Source organism: Phalacrocorax aristotelis, chromosome 2 (assembly GCF_949628215.1).
Source record: "Phalacrocorax aristotelis chromosome 2, bGulAri2.1, whole genome shotgun sequence".
NCBI lineage: Eukaryota > Metazoa > Chordata > Aves > Suliformes > Phalacrocoracidae > Phalacrocorax > Phalacrocorax aristotelis.
Genome location: NC_134277.1, coordinates 91,444,365 through 91,456,443, shown reverse-complemented (window position 1 = coordinate 91,456,443; position 12,079 = coordinate 91,444,365). Strand labels below are relative to the sequence as shown.

The window sequence follows — 12,079 nt, the reverse complement described above, 5'->3', positions numbered from 1 at the left end:
CCTCCAGAAGGCCAGTGAAGTGCTGTTTCAGGAATTATTCTGCATGTTCTGAAATTTTTTCCCAACAGTCCCTAGTTCCTCTGAAGTTAATCTTATGTTCAGAGTGGTGGGAGGCTTCCAGTTTCAATGCAATTTCTGGTGCAATGCAATACTTCACCTCTAATTTTCTACAGGATACTGTCTTGTCATATTTTGCATGTTTTAAGATTTTAGGGTTGCCTCAGAAGCGCTTACAGTGTTGGGCCACATAGTAATGTTTATTATTGAAATTTTCTAACCATTTTTGAAAATTAGTTTAGTGCTTATGACCACCTTTGGCCTATCTAAATTTGGAGACAGATTATGAGGGTTTGCCAGGAAGAATGATATGCCTTTTAGGACTGTTTTTGCTAGACATAGGAGAGAAAAAAAGAAAGAACAAGGTAGAATGGAGCAAAAGGATACAGATAAAACATGAAAGAATTGGGAGTCTTTGACCATACAGGATCATTGCATATTAAAATTCCATACCTAAATGCAATCAGTATATATTAAATATGTTACGTAAGATATAATTGACCACCTAACCAGGATGGTGGTAAACACTGCATAACACTGAAAATTATTACATATACTGTAAGTATAGAACATTCAATTATAGAAGAACTGCCTTACCACCAGTGGTCTGCATTTTGATACATTTCACCAAAAGAAGTGATGCAGTGACTAAATTTTTAGACATTATAATGGATTTTCATATTATATTAGACTACTTCTTGGAACAATAAGAATTTAGAAAAGGAAAATTTAATCCCAAGCAACACAGAATGTGGTAAATGTGTATCTGACAATAATCCACTCTGTCACAGTAGTTAAAAAGCCAAAACATCCACTGTATGACATCAAGGTTCAAAAAAGTGAATTACATAAAAAGCTATGAAAAAGGAGTGAAAGAAGGACCGGAAAGGGTAAAATACTTTCAGATATCAGGAAGACTGTTTAGATACACCGTGTTGGTGGCTAAACCAGGATTGCCTTTCAAGAAGAAATTACTAGAACAACAAGAAAAAGATGGCATAGTTTTAATAGCGAAGTAGAGGAGGTTAACAGAATAGGTAGACTACACCAAAGTTTGAAATTGTGCTCAAATGAAGGAAATATGATACTGGTGGTATAAATGTAGAACTTCAGTAAAATATAAAATATAAAATATATTGTATATAATACAGAATGTACTATAGGGATATATTAACACGATATTTTTATATTATATACATACACAGAGATGTTATAAAATATAAAAATACAAAACTGGCAAGTTAAATGTAAGCCCAGAACATGACAGAATTAAAAAAAAAAAAAAAAAAAAAAGATTTTTGAGGAACACTTGGTAAAATAATTGAAATCTGTTAAGGAATTTTTTCAAAACTTTAGAAATGAGAAAACTAGTAAAATGCCAAAGAGAAGACAAGATACATTAGAAGTAGACAGGGGGCATAAGACTATAAGGAAAAAGCCCAAAGTAATCTTATTTTATTGCCATGAAACAGACAACCTTGGGCAGATTTCTGTGCCAGAGCCCTTCTTTACAGGATGCTGTTTATGAAATTATGGCCAAAACTGAAGTATCAGGGAAAAAGCCTTTACAACAAATAAATAAAATTCTTAATAAGCCATCAGAAGAGAGTTCTAAGATTTGTAATGGAATTCCAGGAATTCTAAAGGAATTTAAATATGAAATTGGTAAGAGTTAAGTACTGTGTGCAGCATACCACTCATATTGGCATTGCTGTCAGAGAAATAGAAGATGTTTTTATAATGCCAGTTACGAATTTTTTAAAAGGCATCCAAAGTACTTATGGATCAGCAATTTTGATACATTTGACATGCAGGCCATAATATATATATGGATGTATAAACAGATTGCAAATGTGTTATAATGAGTAATAAATCATGCCTCACAAATTTCTTAAAATTCTCTGAAAAAAAGTCCACGGAAATATGGCAAAGAATGATCCAACTAGTGAAGTGGACTAAATTACAGTTTTCCATAAAACTTTAGACAAAGTCCTTCATCAAAAGGTACTAAAAATTGAACTGTTGTGGTACAGGAGAAAGATCTGCTTGTGTGCAGAAAATTAGCTAAAAGGCAGGAAACAACACGGACAGAGATGAGTGGCAGCATTCCCCAGGGCTAGCTGGTTTTCTTTCAATGTGATAAGAAAGATCTGGAGAAGGGGTGAAAAGAGGAGTGACAAAGTTTAATATCAACATCAAAACAAAGGGCAAGCATCTGATGGACTCAACATCAGGTATATTATCACTTAGGAAAGACTCCTGAGGCACTGTTGGTAGGTATTTGAAATCTACTGTACAAAACTAACTGGCAGTCAAAAAGGAAAAAATAAAAAGAAATATTAGGAACTATTAGGAAGCAACTGAAAAGAAATAGGTGACCATCATTATGACTCTGCATAAATTCATATCCCAGATATTATGGAAGGTAGCAAAGGTACCTATGAAGAGAAACAGAAGAGCAAAATGAAATTTAGAGGTATTGAGTGATTTATATTTCAGAGAAAATAAAGATCAAAGACCATAACAGTTTAGAAAAGAAATTACTTTTGGGCACAGGGATCAAGGGGAAATAGAAATCCGTTGGATAACTATGACACTATATGAGGAAGGAGTTAAGGGAACAGTTTTTCAGCATTTGTCATGCTATAGGAAGTAGGGGTACCCAACTTCCTATAAGTAAATAAGTAAACAAGTTTAAAGCAAACCAAAAGTAATGATTTTTAATATAATACATACTTATATGGTGGGATTTGTTTTGACAAAATATTGCCTTTAAAGAGCAGTTAAAAAATTATGAAAGTAATGTCAAAGACTATTAAATAGGATGGTCCGGTTGCAACTGCTGGTTCAGGATGGCTCTAAACTGCAGACTGCCAAGAGCAAGAGCCAACACCATGAAAACTTTATTCCATTTTTGGTCTGGTTTACATTTTTTCTGTAGCCATCTGATATGGGCTACTGTAAGAGACAGAAAAACAAGCCTAGAAATGGACCTCTGGCAGTTTTTTAATGTAAACCTGCCTTGTGTTTTGGGGGATTACATGCAGCCTCTCATTTGCTGTATGTATTTATTTTTAAATTTTGTTTGCATCTTTTCTGTAGTTTTCACAGATTCACTGCAACTGGCTGCCAGTATAATTTAAAACAAAAGAACCCAAACCACAATCCTCTACATATTTTTTCCTTCTCACAACCTTGTACTTTTGGATTTTACTCAGGTTTTTATTACAAAATGATAGCTCTAGACGATTGTTCTCTAAAAGGACACCAGCCACTTCTATTAAATAGTTTTAATTCCCTCTAACTATTCCCCATTGTCCTACACATTTTCTGAGATCCTGGAAAATACCATTTCTTTCTTTATTGATTTTTTCTTTACTATAAAACAAAGCATTGATTTTCTTCCTTCTGTCTTGTCTTTCTAATGGTACTTAAATTAACATGGTTCATTTGTATGCCCCCTTACCAGGACTAATGCATCCTTCTTGTCAGACCAGCATCACCAATAATAGAATGTAGGAACCTCCACTTAATCAGCAACCTGATAAATGGTGTGTCAGTTGGCAAGAGCAATGGTTGGATTCAGTCTTCCTCTATGCCCTTGGGCAAGTCTCTTAATCTAGCCTACCCTTCAATTCTACATGCACAGAATAGGGAAACTGTTCATCTATCCCATACATGTTTGAGGATGATAAAGACCCATTAGTGAATGTTGCACGTGCTCAAATACCTCTTGCAGAGGCACAACACACGATCCCTTTATTTGGATTCAGAAGAGTGAACATATCACAATTTCACTGGCACAACCTCTCTCATTGCTGCAGTAATCAATATATTCTTGAAGCTGTAATATTCATCCTCTCTTGCTGAAAAGTCTTCTACTTTACAGGTGCTATTCAGCATCACTGAATAAAATTTGCTTTTACAAAACAGGCAGGATTCTTAAACTCTCTTGAAAATAATTTTCTACCACTTATTTTCCTTCCTATGGGTTTCTTTTGGATTTCTTGCTCTGTAAGAGCTGCTAAATAGACCAACGTTACCATCATGCCTTGCAGAATTATTAGATATACTCATGTTGTGCTTGTTTACCTAACATTTCTGTGACTCCCCAATACAAAGTAATGCTTAACTAGCATTTAGTAGTTTCCTCAATTTTCTTTACCTCCTGGAGGCTCTTGGGGTTTCTGAAGTGTTTTTGTTTACTTTGCTGGCTTAGGCTTTTTTAGTTTCATTTCAGTATTGGCTTGTTTTTGTTTTTGTTTTCGTTAATGTAAGGTGATGCAGATGCATCCAGACACAGAGCAGGCCAAAACAACATGAATGTGAAGGGGTTTTGAAACAGTGATAAAGACTACCCATTGCTCAGGGATTTGGCAATAAAGTAAGGACCTTTTATATTTCAGGACAGAGTTCCACAAACTAGCAACTCAGAACTGAGTGCTGGAAGAAGTGTTCCCAATAATCAAAGTGTTTTTTCTGTCCATATGAGCCCCGCCAGAAGAAAACATCTGTAGAGCTGGATTTGCCTCCAGCTGGTGCTTAGATCCTGAAAGAAGACAGTGCTACAGGACTCATTCATTCAGTACAACTCAAAACCACATGGTAAGTGCACAAAGAAATAGAATCTGTTGACCATGGCATTAGAGATTGCTCCTTTAAAAAGACTAGTTTCCTCAGTGGAGGAAGACAGGTGTAGAACTACATGGTCTAGTAATAACAGCGCTTGGAAATAAATCAGCAAACAGGACCTCTATCAAGCACCACTGGCCTGAAACAGTTCCTGAGCAAAATGCCGGGACCAGATTTTACAGACCAGACTCCAATAAGTAACTTACTTGAACTTGTTTGTTCTTAAAGTTAAATGTTTCTAGGTCTGCATTTTGCTTATTCTTACGTTGTGTGATACTGCTGTGGCTAATGTTTATAAGCTTAGGGGTGAGAAAAGAATGCCATTCCCATGGATGAGATATGAATAGTTCTAAGTGATAGAAGAAAGCTGGTTAATATTTTTCTTTCATTAAATCCTAGATCAATTCAGAAAGAAAAATATTTAAGTGAGATTGAATATAGTGAAGAAAACCAAATTTAGGAGAAATCCATGTTCGAAGTAGTCTGATCCATTCATGCAAAGTTGCAATACAAAGCCTGTTGTACATTCAGGTAGTAGCTCATTTGTACTCTTCAAAGACCATTTTGCCAGTAAAATTGAGCATCAGAAGAAATGAGCACAACACAATAGAAGAATATTGTGTAAGTGAATCATTCATACTTGTCAGAATTCGCTGATTCTGTGGAATGTCTCCTGAGCCTGAAATGTGTTCTTAAAAAACTGAAAAGAAGTCTTCAATGCTGCACTCAGATTGACAGTCAGCCCGTTATCTCTTTTTTTTCAAAGCAATAAAAAAAAATTTAGAGCTCACTATTCACAAGTATTTATTAAATGGCTACTGATAAAAGGCAGGCCTAAAAGTGAAAAAAATCTCCAAAAACACAGGCTACAGCTTAAAAAAAAGGAGTTGTCTTTCTTGTGCACTACTATATTGACCATCTAAGTCACATGAGTCCCTTTAGCAGCTGTGGCAATTGCACACAAAGACAATTAACTTACAGGCAAGTGTTCCAGAGAGGCATGCGATCTTCAGGGTTACCTGCTGTGTGCAAGGGAGTGGGCAGCATGTAATGAAATTCTTCTCAGGATGAGAACCATTCCAATGGAACACTATTTATTTATTGAATTGCATAAGGCTGATAATGAAGTGGGTAGCTTTTAGAGACCTCTTAATTTTTCAGGAGTAAATTCAAACCCAGGAAAAAACTCAACTGATAAACTGTTGTGAAACAGGTTGGTGATTGCCTTCACGGGAATTAAAATCCCGTAGTGTATAAACCAGCATTCACATAAACCATTGCTGACATTAACTACCAACTTTAATTATAGTGCTAGTAAAGACAGTAGGGACTCAACTATCACCAAAAGCTGAAGAGCATTCTCATTTTGTGTGCCTCAGCTTCATCCAGCCAGAAGTACAGGGCTGAGCCGTGTAGTGGCATGTTGATCTGTTATGGAGATTAAAAGGATTTTTTCCATATTAGTCTGAAATGTTGCACCAAGACTAAATCCCTATCAATATTTAATTAAAGGCAAGCCGTATATGACAGCTTTGTTAATGGGCCATGAAGCACCTCTTACAAGTGGCTCTGGCTTCTATGCATAAGCCTTAGGTTTTCAAATGTTTGTAGCTGCATAGAAAGCAGCTGTGTTGATGGAAATCTGTCAGCTAAAAAACAATGAAACTGTTTGAAAATATACCACCTTGTACCTGCAATGAATGAAGAAATAATATAGGATGCTACAGATTTTTACCTGTTTGCAGCAGCAAATAAACTGCATCTCAGGCTGATAGTGTATAACCTTGGTAGGTAGTTGGGGGTGGTAATATTAAAATGACAGAGGGAAAAATGCAGATGAGTGAAGAAAGTGGTGTTCCACGTGTCAGCAAGCTTACCTAAGGAAGTCTCAGTCCTGGGAGTGGAGACAGTTCAGGCTAAATGATCTCCTCTGATCTCTCCCAAGCAGAAAGAGTTTTCCGCCTTCGTGCTATGGGTAAACAATACACAATCACAACCTCAGTCTGCTTAAAGTTGAAAGCAGACAATTCGTTTAAAATGAATGAAGTCCGCTTGGAACAAACTTCACAAGCTAAAGAGAGGGAATGATGTAGCACAGAGAAAGGACCAGATTAAAGTGGTAGAGCTTTATAATAAAAGTGAGGAAGCCAGCAGCTGGGAAGCCAGTCTGTGAAAAAGGAAAGGATCAACACTTTTTCATCTGAAGAAAAAAAAGAAGTTGCATAATACACTGCAGCAGGTTTGATTTTTTTCCTCTTCTTGGCCAGAAAATCCCTATGGGGAAAAAAAAGAATCACAGTGAGCTTCATCCTGCTGTCCACAGGTAGGCAGAGCAGGTCATCAAAATAGGGCATAAACACTTGCACGTTTCAGGCTGCCCTGAAGGCCATGTAACTTAGACAGCTCTGGGAATGTTTGAACTCCAGTCATCTCCCTGGGGTTGTCCCACGTAACACAGACTCGCCCTAAAACTCTGTATAATCTTTGATACCTGTCTGTCAGGTCCTACACTTAGCGTTTCCATGTTTAAACCTGCATGAAGCACGCAAAGGGCAATTTCATGGCTGCTTTCTGCTGTGCGTGGTCAGAGGATTTCCCCTATTGCTATTGCCAGGGACTTTTGAACATCTTCACGCCTTTTCTTCACTTTGACTTTGTGTAAAGGGGCCAGAGCAAAGCAGCAGATTAGTATGGGAGCTCTAACAGAATGTCATCTCCTTGAATTAGGTAGAGTGCATGTATTTGCATTAATGTTCAGTATAAAAGGCACACGTCTTGCTGTGTGAATGTGTTTGTGAAATCAAATAACTTCCATCTGACTGACAAAGTCTATCCCAAAGAAAGTGCTCTGAATAATCCATTACATAAGAGGAAACAAAAGTGCAGCATATAAAAAGCAATGTATTTAAAGCTTGTTCATTTAAGAGACATTGGAACAAGAGCAGACGTCTAATACGCTAGTTTCACATCCAGTCAAAGGCATTGGCGCTTTAATGGCAGTAAACAATTTCAGGTTACTTTTGAAATGTCATTGATCTTCGTTTGTAGTCCTCAGAACTACAGCTGTCTTTTACTGCCTAGCTGATGCTGGGAACTTGACTTCATTCAATTACATTTTCATTTCAAATGTCTACCCTTTAAGTTCCCTGGGTAGAAATCATGAAGATACCATGGATGGAACAACAAGTTATAGCCGTTCATTTAACCAGCAAGGCTTGAAGCAGACTAGCAAAGTACTAACTAATTTCCTCCAACACTGGGAGCACAATTTTTCATAATAGTTGGATTTATCTGTTACTGAGCTTTGGTTTAATGAAAATAGATTTTACAATACAGGGCTTCCCATTTCTGATAACCTTAGAAATTCCTGGGGAAACACTTATTTTCTTGACCTTTGTGATACGAGTCCTCAGTCAGGGAGTTCAGAAGAAAAACAGAAATGAAATAGTTACTGAAGTTAACCTAAGTAGACAAGAATTTTATTCTCTTATTATTTGCAAACTTTCACTCTTAATACAGCATGCGACAGCAGGGCTAGTGGTATTTAGTGGATGGCCTGATCTGTACCTATCACAGCAAATAGCAGAGCTCCCTTTCACTTCTACAGCATACAGAGACACTAAATAATACTTTTTATTTACTTATAACTTGCTAAACTTTCCAGCTATCAAGTAGAAAATCCCTAGAGTTTCAATTGTTTGTCTATACTTGTTGCATTCTCAAGTCTGAAAATATCACAGTTTCAACCACTGGTGGGTGAGAGGTGGAAGAGAAGGTATTTCTTTTTGTTAAAAAAAATAAATTGTGGCCTTTATTGAGCAGCATCACAGAGAAATTGTGGCTTGAAGCCCAACCCTCATAAAGGTGAACATTTGTTTTTCTGCTGAAGACCATTTTTTTGACTTGAGAATTAAGAGATTGTGAGAATTGCTTGCTAACGATGCACAACAGATCAATACAGCCCCTTCTGCAGCACATTTTGAAAGCATACGGCTCCGTCTTCCAAAAAGACGATGACAGTGTTTAGTACCCAAATGCGAGTGCTGTCTTCCCAAATGAAATACCCAACTCCTTCAGCTTTCTTTGAAGGTATTCTTCCTGGGCTAGACACGTAAGTGTGAGTGACTTGCCTGCATTTTGTGCTGCTCCTCTCCTCATTACAGCTGACACAGCCCAAGACAAAGAGCTGGATTTTCTGAAGCCATATGTTCATTTCCTGAAAGCTCCGTGAAATGGAAGGACTCGGGGATTGTGTGTGTCAACGAAAATAACATTCTCCTCCCTGTGCCCAAACAAAACCCCAAACAGCCCAGCACTTCAGGCCATATGCAGAATATGAGTTGGCACCAGAGTCTTGCTTGGCAAGATTTCTATGGATGCTAGTTAAAATAAAACAGGAAAAAAAAAAAAGCACAGCCTCAGCAGGCATAGTCTTACACACAGCCTGGCTGCACAATCTGCTGTAGAGGAATATAGACCCTGAAGAAATTCTTATACATGTATTCACTTTCAGCATTTTTAAGTTCATCTTCCTCTCTGAAATAGAAATTAACCCCATGTAATCTCATTCTCTACAGAAGAGTTAACCTAGGTTTACTTTTACATCAAAAGCCCCAAAATTTGCCACACAAAACCTGCAGAAAGAGGGCAAAGGAAGCCTTGCTTTGTGGGAAACATCGTTCTCCTGATGCCTAGGTAAAAGTTTGTTAAGCTGAAGCGCTGATGACTTATATTGCTTGTCAGCAGGGCTCTGAAGTCCATTTTGCTCTGCTGGACAGAGAGCAGAGGGAAGGCTGTACTTCCCCCATTGGGATTGCTCCATGGTTTAGTTCACACAGGTTTTGGTACTGAGCCTGTCTCCCTCTTCCTGCACTTGCAGGGCAGCCCAGTTGCAATGAGAGGCAGAGGCACAAATCTCTCCTCTGCTACCGTCATGGCCAGGTTATCAGATTTGCTTTTCCAGGAATCCCAGTTTGTCATTATATTTTTATTCTACCTGTGGTATGCTACAAAGCCAACCAGGCAGGCCAGCGTCTCTGCAGCGGCCCCCAGGAGCTGAAGGGTGTCAAGAATTTCCTCGCATGTCTTTGGGACAAGGGGTAGAGGAACATAGAAAAGCACTGCTTAGCTCCTGACTCCCAGCACAGCAGAGAACATGCATAATGAAATCAGAAGACAATTTTCTGCACATGGGAAAATCCCTGTATTCATTTTTTGTAAATAAATTTACCATTTCCTTCTCATAAATGTAAACTTGATCTAATCTGTGTGTTTTTAAGTCTAGAGAGACGTCCTGCCCTCTAGGAAATGAAGCTTATTTGCCCAGGGTAAATTAGCTACATGATAATTTGCATTCTCCGAGTGCTGAAATGCTTTGGCCCCCACTTCTTCTTAACTGGAATATTCTGTCAGATTTGGAAGACAAAATGCTACATTTTGCTCTTGTTTGTGCTTTCAAATTTAATATGCTCATGCTACTTGAACTGAAAACACTGTGTCATTCCTGAATTTCCATATTAAAAATCTGCACTTATAATAGCGTTATATACATATACTTATATAAATATATATATGCATTAGATACATATATATCCAATTATTAAGTTTAATTGTTAAAGATCCTTTTATTTCTTCATCCATACAGAGCATTCTTTCTCTAATGAGTGTATTTGTGTAAAAAAAACAAACAAAAAACAAATGGATAAATAAGTTCCGATTCCAAACCAACATGAGACTGTGAACATTATTTTATTCAAAACTAGCCATGCTGTAGCACTTTTTATGTATGTAGATTGACATCTATGTAATATTTTAGAAGACATTGGCTGTGATCATACGTATACCCCAACAAACCAGAACAGTGAGATAGATGATATTTTAGGGCGTGAAAGTAAGTACACTGCAGTTACGTTTGTCCCTGGTACAGTGTAGTGAAAAAAATCTCTTTCAGGACTTCCTGGTCATGATTTCACCAAAATCCAAAATTTTTCAGAATTTCTTCAAGGTAATGAATGGAGCTGCTCTCATTCTTCAGCCTGCGCTCTCAGACTTTGCTAGAAATGACGAATAAAACACTTCTGTCTCAGCAGTGGTGAGCTCAGAGTATACGGATATTTCCCCACTCTGTTCAGCAGTGTTCAACGTGAGACGTCATGTCTTATACCTCGAGCACAGGGTTCACTTAGGTGTCCCTGTATTACATCTCCCCCTCCCTGCCACAGGTTCTCACAGTTGCTCTTGTAGGCCCCAAGCAATAAAGAAGTTACAGCTCTGCATCCAAGGGAGGAAGTTTCTCCTCATGGGACTTCCTAGCCAGGAAGCACAGCTAGATGATATTTTTAGCAGTGGCTTCACATCAGACATCCCACACTGTAGTGTGCCTCACTGTGAAGGCATGTACCATGAGGCTGAAGGCTTAGGAGGGCCTAAACTGAGACTTAAACGTGCTGATCATTTAGTCAGGCCTGCCTGGTGACATCAGGGCAGTGACTGTTGGATCAAGGGTTGCAAGCATTCAAAAGTTGGAGGGGAAAGTGACATTTATAGAGGTTTGGTACATCACTGTCTCTGGAGTGATCTGGGGAGACGAACACAGAGCTGTCAGTTATTTTCTTATTTCTTCCATTTGTGATTGCAATCTTATGAACAAATGGTTGATTCTGAATAGCAATTGTGTGTAATAGAAAAAGATACTGGTATTCATCGAGGCCACTGATCTGCTAGCTCACCTGTAAGAAACTGGTGAAAGTTCATCATATTTTATATGTCATGGCAGTAGTCAATGGTCATTAGATAGTCATTAGACTCTAATGACTAATGACAGAAGGAATGCAAAGAGGAGACAAATACAGGATCATTCAAACACAATAAACTATTAATTTTCAAGGGCTGTGGTATTATCAAGACCTTTAAGTGAAGGAGAAAAATGAGATCTAATTGGTGACTCCAATATATATGACTTTATTTATATCAGGTATTAGTTTAGAGTCTGAGAAGCTTTAATTACACACACCCAAATGGAAACACAGTACTATGGATCAAAGGAAAGAGGTGATGGGTTGCTGCAAGATGCACTGGCATAAGGCTGGCAGGGTGGATAACTCTCACAGGCGTCAGCTGTTGGGATATCCAGCTCAGATGCTCTGAGCTGCATGAGCTCTTGCTCCATCATCCCATGACTTTACATCCTTCTTCATTGACCCTCGCCTTGTCCCGTCCCCTCTCTTGTCATTCCTCCTAACCTGGAATTGAGCTGCATTGCACCACACCATTGCCATAGCACAGAGCGACCACTTCACTTGGGCCTGTAAGGAATGAGGGAAGGAAAGAGATTTATTCAGCTCTTCCTGATGATGCTGCAAACCAGGGAAGCAAGCCAAGGTTTAAAGCA

The 12,079-nt window shown here is 38.2% G+C and overlaps 1 long non-coding RNA gene across 1 annotated transcript in view; it reads left to right on the top strand.

Annotated features, from left to right (window-relative positions):
- Positions 1–12,079, top strand: part of LOC142053151 (uncharacterized) — a 37,013-nt gene that overhangs the window by 15,115 nt on the left and 9,819 nt on the right. Inside the window, exon 3 of the long non-coding RNA XR_012659100.1 lies at positions 4,464–4,662. This is a non-coding gene — a long non-coding RNA (uncharacterized LOC142053151). The remainder of the gene's footprint in view (positions 1–4,463; positions 4,663–12,079) is intronic.